General features: G+C 42.1%; 2 non-coding genes and 2 pseudogenes across 2 annotated transcripts; all 4 read right to left on the bottom strand.

The window, feature by feature from the left end:
* Positions 1-2,896: 2,896 nt before the first annotated feature.
* Positions 2,897-6,174, bottom strand: LOC149511444 (25S ribosomal RNA). Its single transcript, XR_016333884.1, has one exon. It is a non-coding gene; the product is annotated as a 25S ribosomal RNA (ribosomal RNA).
* Positions 6,175-6,385: 211 nt separating this feature from the next.
* LOC149511445 (5.8S ribosomal RNA) lies at positions 6,386-6,541 on the bottom strand (annotated as a pseudogene).
* Positions 6,542-6,798: 257 nt separating this feature from the next.
* Positions 6,799-8,603, bottom strand: LOC149511446 (18S ribosomal RNA; annotated as a pseudogene).
* Positions 8,604-12,451: 3,848 nt separating this feature from the next.
* On the bottom strand, positions 12,452-15,794 carry LOC149511447 (25S ribosomal RNA). Its single transcript, XR_016333888.1, has one exon. It is a non-coding gene; the product is annotated as a 25S ribosomal RNA (ribosomal RNA).
* Between the last annotated feature and the right edge of the window lie 211 nt (positions 15,795-16,005).

A 16,005-nucleotide genomic window follows, 5' to 3' on the forward strand; every position in this document is an offset into this window, starting at 1 on the left:
AACTCCTTCAAAAAATTAAAAAAAATCCTAAATTATAAAAAAAATTATAAATCATGAAAAATAAAAATTGAGTCATCTTGCCATTAAACTTCACATAAAGGCTTAGGGGACCATTATATGAATTTAAAAACCATAAAAGGTAGTATTGGCAAGGCAAAAATATGAAGATGTGCTAGAACCCACCTACTGCCCAATCATGGTACACATAGTGTGTGGTTTAGGCTAAGCATACCTACATGTGGTGTACGACCTAGCATGTGCTGATGGTGTTTGAGGGAATTACCCACACAAAGGGCCAGCATGTATTGATAGTGGTCGAAGCATGTGCTGAGACCACAGACTAACATGTCTCGATGGTGGTCAAGGCATGTGTATGGGTCACAGACCGTAAGCTAGCCCAAGCCTAGGGGTTCTAGCAGGATCGGGTCTGATAGTCAGGGGGACTAGGCCTTGAGGCCTACTGAAGGCCCAAGTCGAGGGAAACTAGCCCAGAATAGTGGAATAGGTAGTGATTGAGACTTAAGAGGCCCAGGAATGGTGTTCATGTTTAGTATAATTAAGACAAGCCTAGGTATGGGTGCTGGTAAGTGCTTATATGAATTTACAAGCCATAAAATTGGCATTAGCATGGCAAAAATATGAAGATGTGCCTAAACTCACCCATCACTTGGTTGTGGTTTGCATGGTGCCATCCTGGGCCCAGGTTACCTAAGTGTGGTGCATCCATCAGCATGTCCTGATGGTGTTTGAGGGAACTACTCATATAAGGGGCTAGCATGTGCCAATGGCAGTCGAAGCAGGTGTTAATACCAAGGGCCAACATGTCCCTATAGTGGTCAAGGTATGTGCATGTGTCATGGTTTGCAAACTGGTCCAGGCCTAAGGGTTCTAGTGGGACAAGGTTCAATAGCTAGGGAGACCAAGCCTTGAGGCCTATTAGAGGCCTAAGTCATAGGGAACTAGTCCAAAATAGTGGTATGGGTAGTGATTGGGACTCAAAAGGCTTAGGCACAATGTTTATGATCGGCAAAATTGAATAGGCCCAAGTGTGAGCGTTGGTGAGTACTTATATGAATTTACAAGCCATAATAATGGCATTCACACAGTAAAAATATAAAGATATGGCATAAACCACCTACTATCCAGTTGTGGTATGCATGGTGCATGACTTAGGCCCAGGATATCTATGCATAGTGCGTGCCTTAGCATATGCCAATGCTATTCAAGGGAATTGCCTGTAAAAAAGGCTAGCATGTTTCGATGGCAGTCGAAGCATGTGTCTAGACCAAGGGTGAAAATGCTCCAATAGTGATCAAAACATGTGTATGTTTCGTGGTCTACCGGCTAGTCCATGCCCAAGGGTTCTAGTGGGATAGGGTTTGACAGCTTGGGGGACCAGGCCTTGAGGCCTACTAGAGGCACAGGTTACAAAGAACTAGCCTAAAAAAGTGGTATGGGCAAAGATGGGACTTAAGAGGCTTAGGCATGGTGTTCATGTTTTGGCAAAATTGAGCCAAGCCTAAGAACGGGCAATGATGAGTGCTTATATGAATTTACAATCCATAAAAATGGCATTGGCACTGTAGAAATATAAAGATGTGCCTGAACCCACCCACTGCCTGTTATGGTGCACATGGTTCACGACGTTAGCCCAGGATACCCGTGCATGGTGCGTGCCTTAATACATGTCTATGGTGTTCAAGGGAACTCCCCACACAAAAGGGCTAGCATGTGCTGATAGTAATCGAAGCATGTGCCTAGACCCACCCATTGCTTGATCATGGTACACATGGTGTACGGCTTGGGCCTAAGATCCCCACATATGGTGCATGGCCCAGCTTGTGCTGATGGTGTTTAAGGGAACTATCTGCACAAAGGGCTAGCATGTGCCACTGGTGGTTGAAGCATGTACCAATGCTAAGGGCCAACACATCTTGTGGTGATCGAGTCATGTGAATGTGCCATGGTTAGCAAGCTGGTCCATGCTTGGGGATTCTAGTAAGACAAGATGTTATGGCAAGGTAGACCAGGCCTTGAGGCCTATTAGAGGCCTAGGTCATAGGGAACTGGCCTAAAACAATGGTATGGGCAATGATCAAGACCCTAGAGTCTCAAGCATGGTGTAAAGGTTTGATAGAATTGAGTTAGGCCTAAGTGTGGGCGCTTGTGAGGGATACTCGAGGACACAATTAGACTCAAGTGTAGGCATTGATGATCATGGCGTAGGTACATGGTCAGACCCAAGTACAGGTACACTTGAACACAGTCGTTGTTCGAAATAGATTTATGGCCTTCTAGAAGGCCCAGTACTATAGTACAATGATTGACAAGTTAAAGTTATCTTGAGCACTTGTGTTTTATAGGTTGACTTAGATAGGCAGAGTCAATTCCCTATCCAAGGCTGTATAGAGTTTGGCTTGAGAGTAGAGCCAGTGACACATGCATTGAGCATCATTTTGTGCTGATGGCAATTGAGGGGTAGACAAATGCCTTAGGTGGAAGGGTCATGGTACGCATGCTGCACCAAGTGCTAGCATCTGGCAATGGTGTTCAAGGTAACATCATGCCTGCACCAAGGGGCTAGCATCCACTGATGGTGTCTAAGGCAACAATGAGCTAGCATTTGGCAACGGTGTCTAAGGCAACAACCTATCCACACCAGGGGCCAACGTGTGAGGGCAAGAGGAGTTCAAGGCAAGTGCCCACACTGAGGGCAAGTCCATCCCTATAACAAATACTGAAGGCATTCGATTATCATTTACTTTGATGCTCAAGGGAGAGATGTCATCACCCAAGCAATCAGTTGCAAAGGAGAACACCATTTGTCCCCAACCCCTAAAGGTGTAGTGTAAAAATATGAAGTGAGAGGGCTTCGGTGGGTGTGAAGGGGGGAGGGATGAATTGAAGTGAAAAAGGGCTGAATCTTAATGGATCATCGCAGCAAGGTCACTCTGCCACTTACAATACCCCATCACAAATTTTAGTCATCTACAAAGGATTCTACCCACCACTCGGTGGTAATTGAGCTCCAAAGAGGCTCGCATAGCTTGCCTATCACTAGGGCTGCACCTACTACATGTCGTAGGTCGATAATCAGGTAGCAGGTGCATGCATCACTTCTAGCCTTGATTCTGACTTAAAGGCATTCAATCATGATATAGCACATGGTAGCTTCACACCACTGGCTTTTCAACAAAGTGCGATGACCAATTGTGTGAATCAACAATTCCACTCATAATAGGTTGAATTACCATTGCGATGCTACCATCAGTAGGGTAAAACTAACTTGTCTCACAATGGTCTAAACCTAACTTATGTTCCTTATTGATGGATGGATAATCCAACACTTGGTGAATTCTACTTCACAATGATAGAAAGAGCCAACATCAAAGGATTAAAAAGCAACATCACTATGAATGCTTGGCTGCCACAGGCTAGTTATCCCTATGGTAACTTTTTTAACACCTTTAGCTTCAAACTTGAAATGTCTAAAGGATTGACAAGCCAATCTTTCATGGTTCATATTCATATTAGAAATCAAAATCAAATGAGCTTTTACCCTTTTGTTCCACATGAGATTTTTGTTCTTGTTGAGCTCATCTTAGGACACCTACGTTATCTTTTAATAGATGTGCTGCCTTAGCCAAGCTCCCTACTTGACATTGTCTTCTACTCAGATCATCTGATTGAGGCCAGCCTTAGGTCCAAAAGAAGGGGTTGTGCCTCACCTCTAATTCTCAAAATAAGTATAATAACATTAAAAGTAGTGGTATTTCAATTTCGCCTGAGGGCTCCCACTAATCCGACACATCTCAAGTCATTTCACAAAGTCAAACTAGAGTCAAGTTGAATAGGATCTTCTTTCCTTGTTGATTTAACAAAGCCAATTCCCTTGGTTGTAGTTTCACTGGATAGTAGATAAGGACTATGGGAATCTCATTTATTTGTTCATTCATATCACTAATTAGATGATAAGGCATTTGGCTACCTTAAGAGAGTCATAATTACTTCTATCATTTATCTACGCTTGGTTGAATTTCTTCACTTTGACATTCAAAGCACTTGGTAGAAATTACATTGTGTGAGCATTTGCAGGGACCATCACAATGTTTTGTTTCAAATAAACAGTCAGATCCCTTTGTTTATACCAGTTTTGAGTCGATTATTCATCGCTTGTGGAAAGCCCCCAAGAGAGCCATTCCCAATCCATCCCCTGGCCAGCACGTGGTAACCCACTTTCACTATAGGAGTAGCTTCAAGAGTGCTAGCCTTTAAAGCCAATCCTTTTCTCAAGGTTATGAATCCATTTTGCTGACTTCCCTTACCTACATTATTCCATTGACAAGAGGCTATTCACCTTGGAGACTTAATGTTGTTATAAGTATGACTACATGCTGACGGCACTTGATCTTTTGAATTTTCAAAGGGGCATAGGGGGCACACTAGATGCCATGCAATGTGAAGTACTCTTCTAGTTGCTAGACTACCTTCGACTAAGTCATTTCCATGGTGGGTAGGCCATTAAACAGAAAGGATAACTTTTCCCAAGGCCCCCGCCAATGTCTTTAGACTCCTTAACATTGCTATTAACTATCATATCCTGGTTCAAGAATTTTAACCCGATTCTTTTTTTAAGCTCATGCTAGATGCACTGTCAATGGGCTTCCCCTATCTTTTAGGATTGACTAACCCATATGCAAGTGCCATTCACATGGAATCTTTCCCCTCTTCGGCTTTCAAAGTTCTCATTTGAATATTTGCTACTACCACCAAGATCTACACTAACGGCTACTCTATCTGGGCTTGCACATTAGGTTTTACGGCAACCACTTCACCCTCCTACTCATTGAGGCTTGGCCTTTGCCTCGATAGTCAGGTATAAGTTGTTCGGTTAAGTGCCATCCATTTTTAGGCTAGTTGATTTGGCAGGTGAGTTGTTACACATTCCTTAACAGATTTTAACTTCCATGACCACCATCCTACTGTCTTAATCCACCAACACCTCTTGTGGGTTCTAGGTAAAAGCATAGTTGCACTGTAACCTAGCTTTTACTTCATCCTGTATTGCTAGTTCTACTTACCAAAAATGTCTCACTTCGAGCTCTTGATTTTATGGCATGACTTAATGATGCAACTGCGCTATCCTACCTATTTAAAGTTTGAGAATAGGTCTAGGCCATTGCACCCATGATGCCTTTAATCATTGGCTTTACTTGATAGAACTCACTAAAGGCTCTAGCTATCCTAAGGGAAACTTCGAAGGGAATAAACTACTAGATGGTTTAATTAGTCTTTCACACCTATACCTAAGTTAGGCAAATGATTTACACATTAATATCACTGTGGGCCTCTACTAGAGTTTCCTCTAACTTTGCCCCACTCAAGCATAGTTCACCATCTTTGAGGTTTGGATAGGCATGCTCACACTCAAACCTTTCTCAGAAGATTAAGGTTGATCGATAGTGCACTAATGAGGGATCTTGCCAATCAGCTTCCTTATGCCTTATGGGTTTTCTAGCCTGTTGATTCATACAAATGTCAGACTCCCTGGTCCGTGTTTCAAGATGGGCTGGATGGGGAGCTCACAACCCAACATGAGGAGCACATCGGTGCCAAGAACTCTAAGATGAAGCGTGCTACATTCCATGATCATGGTGAAGACATCTTCGTGGGTATATTGAAAGCCTGAGCTTAGGCCATAGTGACTTGTATCGATCCATGCCTTTGAGCTGATCGATAGACTGGCTCTCATCATTCCACATCCAATCGAGGCACATCATTGGCCCCTATTTAGTTCCCTATCGACAATTTCAAGCACTCTTTGACTTTTTTTTAAAGTTTTTTTCATCATTCCCTCATGGTAATTGTTTGGTATCCATCTCTCGCCCATATTCAGCCTTGGATGGAATTTACGACCTAATTGGGGCTACATTCCCAAACAATCCAACTTCTGAACTATGCCTCATGGTGTGATAGGGTCTAGGCACAACAAGGCTCTCACCCTCTCTGGCACCCTTTTTTAGGGGACTTGTGCCTGGTCCATCATTGAAGATGCTTCTCCATACTATAATTCCTAGTTCACTTACCGTTACTAGGGGAATCCTAGTAAGTTTATTTTCCTTTGCATATTGATATGCCTAAACTCAGTGGGTAATCTCGCCTAATGTGGGTTTGCAATGCGAGGGGTCTGATGGGGTCCAAATGGACAACAAGCGCACATCACCGAAGATGAGGCACACCGAAAGCTTTGCCATAAATAGACATGGCACTATTGTTGCCAGGGACTTGCTTTTAGGCCAACATGACTAATGAGATTGTGGGAGGTCATCTTTTGCCCCTTCATCTAGAGCCTTATGGGTGGGGGGTTGGAAGGGGTAACAATGCATGACACCCAGTTAAACGTGCCCTCGACCTAATGGCTTAGGGTAGAACTTGCATTCAAAGACTCAATGGTTCACAAGATTCTGCAATTCACACCAAGTGTTGCATTTTGCTACTCTCTTCATTAATGCGAGAGCCAAGATATCCATTGCCCATATCATTTTGGTTTTTCATGACAAAAAGAGTCACAATGCCGCCCGCACATGCACCGTGAATGGGGTGACAAAAGTGCATGTGCTTTTTTTAATTTTGATTCCTTAGTGCAATTCATGTTGAGGGTTTTTTATTCAGCCACAGATGATGACGTCGATCATTTCACCTGCCTAAAAGGTTGAAAGGGGCTCAGGGCACGAAAGCACCGTCACCCCTTGATGTTTCATTAACATATTTGTAGATCATTCGTTGAATGGGTTTTGACAATGATATTTCCTCAAGTTCACCTACAGAAACCTTGTTATGACTTCTCCTTCCCTTAAATGATAAGGTATAGTGAACTTCTGGTGACGTCACAGGTAGTGAAGCATCTATGTTGTTGTGATCCAAACACTTTACCAAACCATTCAATCAGTAAAAGTGACGGGTGATATGCACAAAGGGTAGGGATGTAGTCAACGCGAGTTGATGACTTGTGCTTAGTAGGAATTCCTCACTCAAGACCAATAATTACAATGATCTATCCCTATCATGATGAAATTTTAAAGATTATCTAGGCCTATCGACCAAGGTTATAGACCCGTTGAATACATCATTGTAGCATGCATGCAACCCAAAACTTCTAAGGGCATCATAGACCTATTATTGCCTCAAACTTCCTTGGCCTAAGTGGCCATAGTCCCTCTAAGAAGCTAGCCACAAAAGATCACCTTTGTGTAGCTAACTAGCAGGCTAAGGTCTCGTTTGTTAATAGAATTAACTAGACAAATCGCTTCACCAACTAAGAACGACCATGCACCACCACCTATAGAATCAAGAAAAAGCTCTTAGTCTGTCAATCCTTACTATGTTTGGACCTGGTAAATTTCCCCGTGTTGAGTCAAATTAAGCTACAAGCACCACTCTTGATGGTGCCTTTCCATCAATTCCTTTAAGTTTTAGCCCTACAAGCATACTCCCCTTGAACCCAAAGACTTTGAATTCTCATAAGGTGTTGGTGAAGTTAAAAAAGTAACATCCATCGATCCTTTATTGACATTGATTATGTTTGAGACTATGATGGTATCTGATCATCTTTGAGCCCCTAACTTTCATTCTTGATTAATGAAAACATCCTTGGCAAATGCTTTCATAGTTGTCCATCTTTCATAAATCTAAGAATTTCACCTCTGACTATGAAATATGAATGCCCTTAATTGTCCCTATTAATCTTTACACTGATCTCGAAGGCCAACACATTAGGATTGAAATCCTATGATGTTATCTCATGCTAATGCATACAAGTGTAGGCTTTCTTTGAGCACTCTAATTTTTTCAAAGTAACAATACTAGAGGAATGACCCACTAGTTAAGGCCAAGAGTGCATCATCAGTAGTAGGGATGAGCAGATTGATGCTCACCGTGAGGTGAGCCGAATGACCTAACCCTAGTTCCAATTATGAGATTTTTAACTACAACAACTTAAATATATGTTGTTGGAGCTAGAATTACCTTGGCTGCTAGCACTAGACTTACCCTTCAATGGATCCTCATTAAGAGATTTAAATTTTATTCATTCCAATTACCAGACTCCTAGAACTCAGTATTGTTATTTATTGTCACTACCTCCCTATCTCAGGATTGGGTAATTTGTGTGCCTACTACTTTTCTTGGATGTGGTAGCTGTTTCTTAGGCTCCCTCTCTAGAATTGAACCCTAATTCTCCATCACCTGTCACCACTATAATAGGCCACTATCTTACCATCAAAAGTTGATAGGGTAGAAATTTGAATGATGCATCACCAACACAAAGGCTATCTGATCTGTCAAGTTATCATGAATCATAAGAGCAACAGGGAAAGCCTGTAACAACCTTTTATCCAATATATGCATCCTTTATAAAAGTCAAGCTTTGTTGCACATATTAACTCTAGAATTACTATAATTATTCGAGTAGCAGATACCATCAAACAAACTATAATTGAATTAATGAGCCATTCATAGTTTCACAGCCTGAATTAGTTCATACATACACATGCATGGCTTAATCTTTGAGACAAGATATGACTACTGGCAGGATCAACCAGATAGCATTCTTTTAAGACATTGGCACTGTGTGGGCCTTATTACACCTACTGAGTGACAAAGAGAGTCAACATGTAGCACAAGTGTCAAGCAAATGAAATGCATGGCATCGAATGAACATGGGCTAGGAGCCCACACCCATAAAACATTATGCATTTGAGAGCATGATCAAACACTAATGCACCAATGCAGCCATGGAGGTTTGGGTGGCACACTTAAGACTTAGGGCATGATTGAGGTCCAACTCATAGCCTCAAAAGACATAAGACAGATAAGGGATGGCAAGACATTTGATTTCCATCAATTTAGGTATGCAGTATAGGTTCCCAATTACATCTTCAAAGTACGATGACCACATGAATGGAGATTAAAGAGGATGATGGGTCGATAGTTGAATGCATTGAGCATGGAGGCTACCAACATGTGCAACCATAGCACCACTCATATGCCCATTGCATACAAGTGGCAGCATCCATGCACGCTAGTCCACAATGCACCCAATCGATTACTTGATGAATAAGCGGAAAAATGATGTACAAGGTCATGCCACAACTGTTTAGCATGGGAAAAACACAATCAAGGGCCACGAGGCTGCCTTTGCCATCCAACAGGCAACAATGACATAACACCATCAATGCTTGGTTTGGTTGAGATAGCATACATAAACTCTACTGTCACCACCCTAGAGGGACATTGCCCAATTTAGGGACTTGCTCCTAGGGTCTTGGGCAGCATCAGCTATGTGCACGAGCTTGGCCAGGCTAAGGCATTTTTGTGGTCAATGAGAAGGGACTACGAGATTGCCAAATACTTGAAAAACTTGGCTAGGCCAAACCTGTACTGTAACTTTTACTTACACCACTCTATAAAGCCATTGCTTGATTTATGGACTTCACTTAGCATCTGAGGTAGCATTAGCTGCAGGCACAGGCTTGAGCTCTACTGCATACATGCCAACCAATCGAAGCCCTAGGTGTTTATGAGTCACTGAAGCAACCAATTGCTAGACTAAATGGCCAAAAGGCATGTATGGCCTGAATTTTGCTCCAAGGATGTTCCTATGGATGTGCATAATGATAGACCCATCACGTACACCTACTCCCCTTATGGGGGGAAAGGGGGCCTGGACAACCACCCCTTAAAGAGCATGAGTTAGTTTACAGATATGCTAGTAGTAGATATTAAAGTGTCTAAAATAGGGACACTTTTTTCAAATAGGCATAACCCACACTGATGGTACATAAGTGCTCAGGGTGGTTGAGGCATGTACCTGCACCAAGGCCCAGCATGTAGTGATAGTGTTCAAGGCAACTGCCTGTAGTAATGGCCATGCTCTACCGATGCTGATCGAGGCATGTGCCTGCACCAAGCCCAGATTATGCCAATGCTGATTGATGTAGGTTCTTACACTAAGGGCTAGCATGTGTCGATGGTGTTCAAGATAAGTGCCCATACCAAGGGCTAGCTTGTACTGATAGTAGTTAAGGCAAATGCCTGCACCAAAAGATAGCTTGTATCGATGATGGTTAAAATATGTGCCCACACCATGCGCTAGCATGGGTCGTTAATGGTTAAGGCATAGGTTGAAGTTTTATTCTGGGCCATAAAGCACATGCTAGGCTCAGGCATGTACTGGTGTTGTATTTTTTTACCTTGGGTAACATTTGTTGGTGCATTGCTAAAGAACTTGATTGACAACATTAGGGGTTCTGACAATTGGGGGTAGAGGGTTGAAGGGCATCCACACATGATGTATGATGTGTGCTGGTCCTTGTCCCTTATATTAGCCCCCTATCCCTCAAGGAACCTTGACAACTCACACCCCCTTAATGAGCACAATAGTTTTTATAAGTTAGTAGCCGGTAGCCATCAAGTGTTTGAAATTGAGATGTTTTTTTCAAATGGCCACAAAATCTTCTATACTTCAATTTTTTAGTTGAATTTTTTTATGGATGCTAAAAAAAATACAATGATGACGTATACCAAATTTGGAGCCAAAACTCCATCTAAAAAAATTTTAAGAAAATCCTGAACTATAAAAAATTTTAAAAATCATGAAAAATAAAAAATGAGTCATCTTGCCATGAAACTTCACATAAAGGCTTAGGGGACCATTATATGAATTTACAAGCCATAAAAATGGTAATGGAAAGGCAAAAATGTGAAGATGTGCCTAAACCCACCCACTACCTAATCATGGGGTACATGGTGCATAGCTCGAGCTCAACATACCTGTACATGGTACATGGCCCAACATGTGCCAATTATGTTCAAGGGAACCACCCAAACAAAGGGCCAGCATGTCTCAATGGTAGTTAAAGCATGTGTTGAGACCATACCAAGATACCCCGATAGTGGTTAAGGCATGTGTATGTGTCACATACTACAAACTTGTCTAGGCCTAGGGGTTTTAACAGGATAGGCTTCAACAGCCTAGAGGACCAAGTCTTGAGGCCTACTAGAGGCCTAGGTCATGGGAACTAGCCTAAGATAATGGTATGGGTAGTAATCAAGACTCGAGAGGCTCAAACACGATGTTGATGTTTAACAAAATTGAGACAGGCTTAGGTGTGGGTGTTTGTGAGCACTTATATGAATTTACAAGCCATAAAAATGGCATTGGCATGGCAAAAACATGAAGATGTGCCTAAACCCATACATGGCCCAAGCCTAGGATATGCATGGTGGTGCATGCCCTAACATGTGTTGATGGTGGTCGAAGCATGTGTTGAGACCAAAGGCCAACATGTCTTGATGTGATTAAGGCATGTACATGTATAATGGTCCGTAAGTTGATCCATGCTCAGAGGTTTTAGTGAGAGATGGTTTAAGAGGTAAGGGACCAGGCCTTGAGGCCTACTAGAGGCTTAGGTCATAGGGAACTAGCTCAAAATAATGGTATGGGTAGTGATCAATATTCCAGAGTCTCAGGCATGGTGTTCAAGTTCGATAGAATTAAGCTAGGCCCAGGTGTAAGCATTAGTCAGTGACGCATGAGGACATAGTCAGACCCAAGTACGAGTATTGATGATTGAGGTGTAAGCACATGGTCAGCCCTAGGTGTAGGCACACCTAAACACTGTCATGGTTTAGATCAAATTGGTAGGCTTCTAGAAGGCTCGGTACTATAGGACAATGTTTAACAAGCTAGAATTATGTTGAGCACTTGAGTTTTATAGGCTAACTTAGGCAAGCAGAGTCCATTCCCTATCCAAGGCCACATGGAGTTTGGCTTACGACCATAACTAGTGACATATACACCAAGTGTCATTTAGTGCAAATGGCAATCAAAGAGCAAACAAATGCCTTGGGTGGGATGGTTATGGTACACATACCACACCAAGTGCCAACAACTACCAAAAGGGTGTCCAAGGCAACAACCTGTGCCAAGTGCTAGCATTTACCAAAGAGGTGTTTGAGGAAACAACCCGTACAAAGGGCCCCCTTGTGTGGTCAGTGGTTGAGGCAAATGTCCACCCCAAGCGCTAGCATCTGGCAATGGTTTTTAAGTCAACATCCCACCCACACCAAGGTGCCAACATCCATTGATGGCATTTGAGGCAATAATGGGCCAGCATCTGGTGATGGTGTCTGAGGCAATAACCCACCCGCATCAAGGCCAATGTGTGAGGGTAGGAGGAGTTTGAGGCAAGTGCTCACTCCAAAGGTGAGCCCATCTTTGTAATGAATATTGAAAGCCTTTAGTTGTCATTTACTTGGATGTTTGAGGAAGGGATGTCATTGCCTAGGCTAATCAGTTACAATAGAGAACACCATTCATCCCTAACCTCATAAGGGTGTAGTGTAAAAAAATGAAGTGGGAGGGCTTCAGTTGCTATGGGGAAGGGGAGGCATAAATCAAAATGACAAAGGGTTGGATCTTAGTGGATTATGGTAGTAAGGACACTCTACCACTTACAATACCCCATCACATATTTAAGTCATTTGTAAAGGATTCTACCTACCACACGGTGGGAATTGAGCTTCACAAAGGCTTGTGTGGCTTGTCTATTGCTGAAGTTACACCTATGACACATCAGTGGGTCAAAAATTAGGTGAAAAACCTTTACGTTGCTTCTAGCCCAAATTCTAGCTTAGAGGCATTCAGTCATAATCCATTGCATGGTAGCTTCAACCTTTAACTTTTCAACAAAGTTTGATGACCAATTATGTGAATCAATAGTTCATTTTGTATTAGGTTGAATTACTATTGTGACACTACCACCAATAGGGTAAAACTAACCTTTCTCATGATGATATAAACCCTGCTCATGTTCCCTATTAGTGGGTGAACAATCTAACACTAGGTGAATTCTGCTTCACAATGATAGGAAGAGCTAACATAAAAGGATCAAAAGTAATGTCACTATGAATGCTTGGCTACCATAGCTAGTTATCCATGTGGTAACTTTTCTGACACCTTTAGTTTCAAATTTTGAAGGTCTAAAAGATTGATAGGCCACACGTTCATAGTTTGTAGTCGTAATAGAAATTAAAATTAAACGAGCTTTTACCCTTTTGTTCCACATGACATTTTTGTTCTCATTGAGCTCATCCTAGGACACTTGTGTTATCTTTTAATAGTTGTGCCACTATAACCAAACTCCCTACCTAACAATGTCTTTTGCCCGGATTGATCGATCGAGGCTAGGTTTAGGTCTAAAAGAAAGGGTCATGCCCCATCTCCAATTCATGGAATAAGTAACATAACATTAAAAGTAATTGTATTTCAATTTCATCCTAGGGCTCCCACTTATCCTACACCTCTCAAGTCATTTCACAAAGTTAGACTAGAGTCAAGCTTAACAAGGTTTTCTTTCGCCGCTAATTCTACCAAACCCATTCCTTTAGCTGTGGCTTCATTAGATAGTAGATAGGGATAGTGAGAATCTCATTAATCCATTCATGTGCGTCACTAATTCAATGATAGGGCATTTGGCCACCTTAAAAGAGTCATAGTTAATCATGTCGTTTACTCGTGCTTGGTTAATTTTTTCACTTTGACATTCAAAGCACTGGACAAAAATCACATTGTGTGAGCATCCGTAGGGATTATCACAATGCTTTGTTTTAATTAAATAATCAGATTCCCCCTATTTGTACCAATTTTGAGTTGATTGTTCATTACCTGATGAAGGCCCCCAAGGGAGCTATTCCCAATCTATTCCCTGGTCGACATGTGATAACCCACTATCATCATAGGAGTAGCTCGAGTAGTGCACCAGTAGTCAACAATTTGGGACTGCGACCCCTGTGCCCAGCCTTAAGAGCCAATCCTTTTCCCCAAAGTTATAGAACCATTTTGCCTACTTTTCTTACCTAAATTGTTCTATCGATCAGAGGCTGTTCACCTTGGAGACCTGATGTGGTTATGAGCATGACTGGGTAGGGATTGCACTAAGTCCCCTAGATTTTCAAAGGCCATCAAGGGCAAACTGGAAACCATGCAAGGTGTGGTGTTTTTTTGGTCACTGGACCTTACTTCTAGTTGACCCATTCCAGGGTGGATAAGTTGTTAAACAAAAATGATAACTCTTTTCGAGGCCCCTGTCGACATCTCTAAACTCCTTAATGTCACCTTCAGTCATCGTGTCCAGGTTTAGGAATTTTAACTTGATTCCCTTTTGAGGCTCGCGTCAGACATGCCATCAAATGGGCTTGCCCTATCTCTTTGGATCGACTAACCTATGTGCAAGTGTCATTCATGAGGAACCTTTTCCCTCTTTAGCCTTTAAAGTTCTTATTTGAATATTTGCTACTACCTAATAGATCTGCATCAATGGCCACTCTACCTAGGCTTGCACCTTGGGTTTTGCAATGACCACTGTGCCTTCTTATTCATCGAGGCCTGCCCTTTCCTTGACAGTCAGGTATAGGTCATGCACTTAAGTGTCGTCATGCACTTAAGTGCCATCCATTTTTTAGACTAGTTGATTCGACAAGTGAGTTATTACACACTCTTTAAAGAATTTTGACTTCCATGACCACTGTCCTACAGTCTTAATTGACCAACACCTTTTCTAAGTTCTAGGTTAGCACGTAGTTAGGCACTGTAACTTGACTTCTAGTTTATCCTATATCACTAGTTCTGCTTACCAAAAATGGCCCACTTGGAGCTCTTGATTTTGTGGCATGGCTCAATAAATCAGCTATGCCATCTTACCCATTTAAAGTTTGAGAATAGGTCAAGGGCATTGCACCCTTGATGCCTCTAATCATTGGCTTTACTCGATAAAACTCACTAAGGGCTCTAGCTATCCTAAGGGAAACTTTGAAGTTAACTAGCTACTAGATGGTTTGATTAGTCTTCTGCCCTTATACCCAAGTTAGAGGAATAATTTGCACATCAGTACATTATGGGCCTCTATAAGAGTTTTCTCTAGCTTTGCCCCGCTCAGGCATAGTTCAATATCTTTTGAGTCCTGACAGTATGCTCACATTCAAACCCTTCTTAAAAGATCAAGGTCAGTCGATAGTGCACCCATGAGGGATCTTACCAATCAACTTTCTTATGCATTATAGGTTTTCTAGCCCAATGACTTGCATACATGTTAAACTCTTTAGTTTGTGTTTCAAGATGAGAGCATGCTGATGTTAGGGCATATTGAGATAGTGTGTGCTGCATTCCATGATTACGGTGACAATGTCTTTTCAAGCATATCAAAAGCCTAAGCTTGGGCTACCACTATGACTCATGTCAATCAATGCATTGAAAAGATCGATGGACTGGCTCTCACCATTCTATATTTGACTAAGGCACATTGCCAACCTTTATCGACTTCCCTCTTGATAATTTCAAGCATTCTTTGACTCTCTTTTCAAATTCCTTTTCATCTTTCCCTCATAGTACTTGTTGGCTATGGGTCTCTCACCCGTATTCAGCCTTATATGGAATTTACCACCCGATTAGGGCTGTATCCATAAACAACCTAACTCGTAAATAGCGTCTCAGGGTGCTATAGGGTCCAGGCACAATGAGGCTTTCACCCTTTTTGACACCCTTTTGTAATGGACTTAGGCTTAGTCTATCACTGATGATGCTTCTCCAAACCACAATTTGGATGTTAAGGGCATTTAATTGTCAAGCTAGGCTCTTCTTGGTTCACTCACCATTGCTAGAGGAATCCTGGTCAGTGTCTTTTCATCCACTTATTAATGCATAAACTCAGTGGGTAATCCCACTTGACCTGGGGTCACGATGTTGGCATTGGTCAAGCGATGCGAGGGGTCCAGTGGACAATAAGCATGCATCATAGGAAAAGAGGCATGCCAGGAGCTTTACCACCAATGATCATGGCATTATTGTTGCCAGGGACTTACTTTGAGGCCAACCACGGCCAATGAGATCATGGAAGGCCATCTTTTGCTCTCTCACCTAAAGCTTAATGGGTGGGGTGTTGGAAGGGG

The sequence above is a fragment of the Durio zibethinus genome, chromosome 25, assembly GCF_047325235.1.
Source record: "Durio zibethinus cultivar Kanyao isolate XHJ-2024 chromosome 25, ASM4732523v1, whole genome shotgun sequence".
In the NCBI taxonomy this organism is placed as follows: domain Eukaryota; kingdom Viridiplantae; phylum Streptophyta; class Magnoliopsida; order Malvales; family Malvaceae; genus Durio; species Durio zibethinus.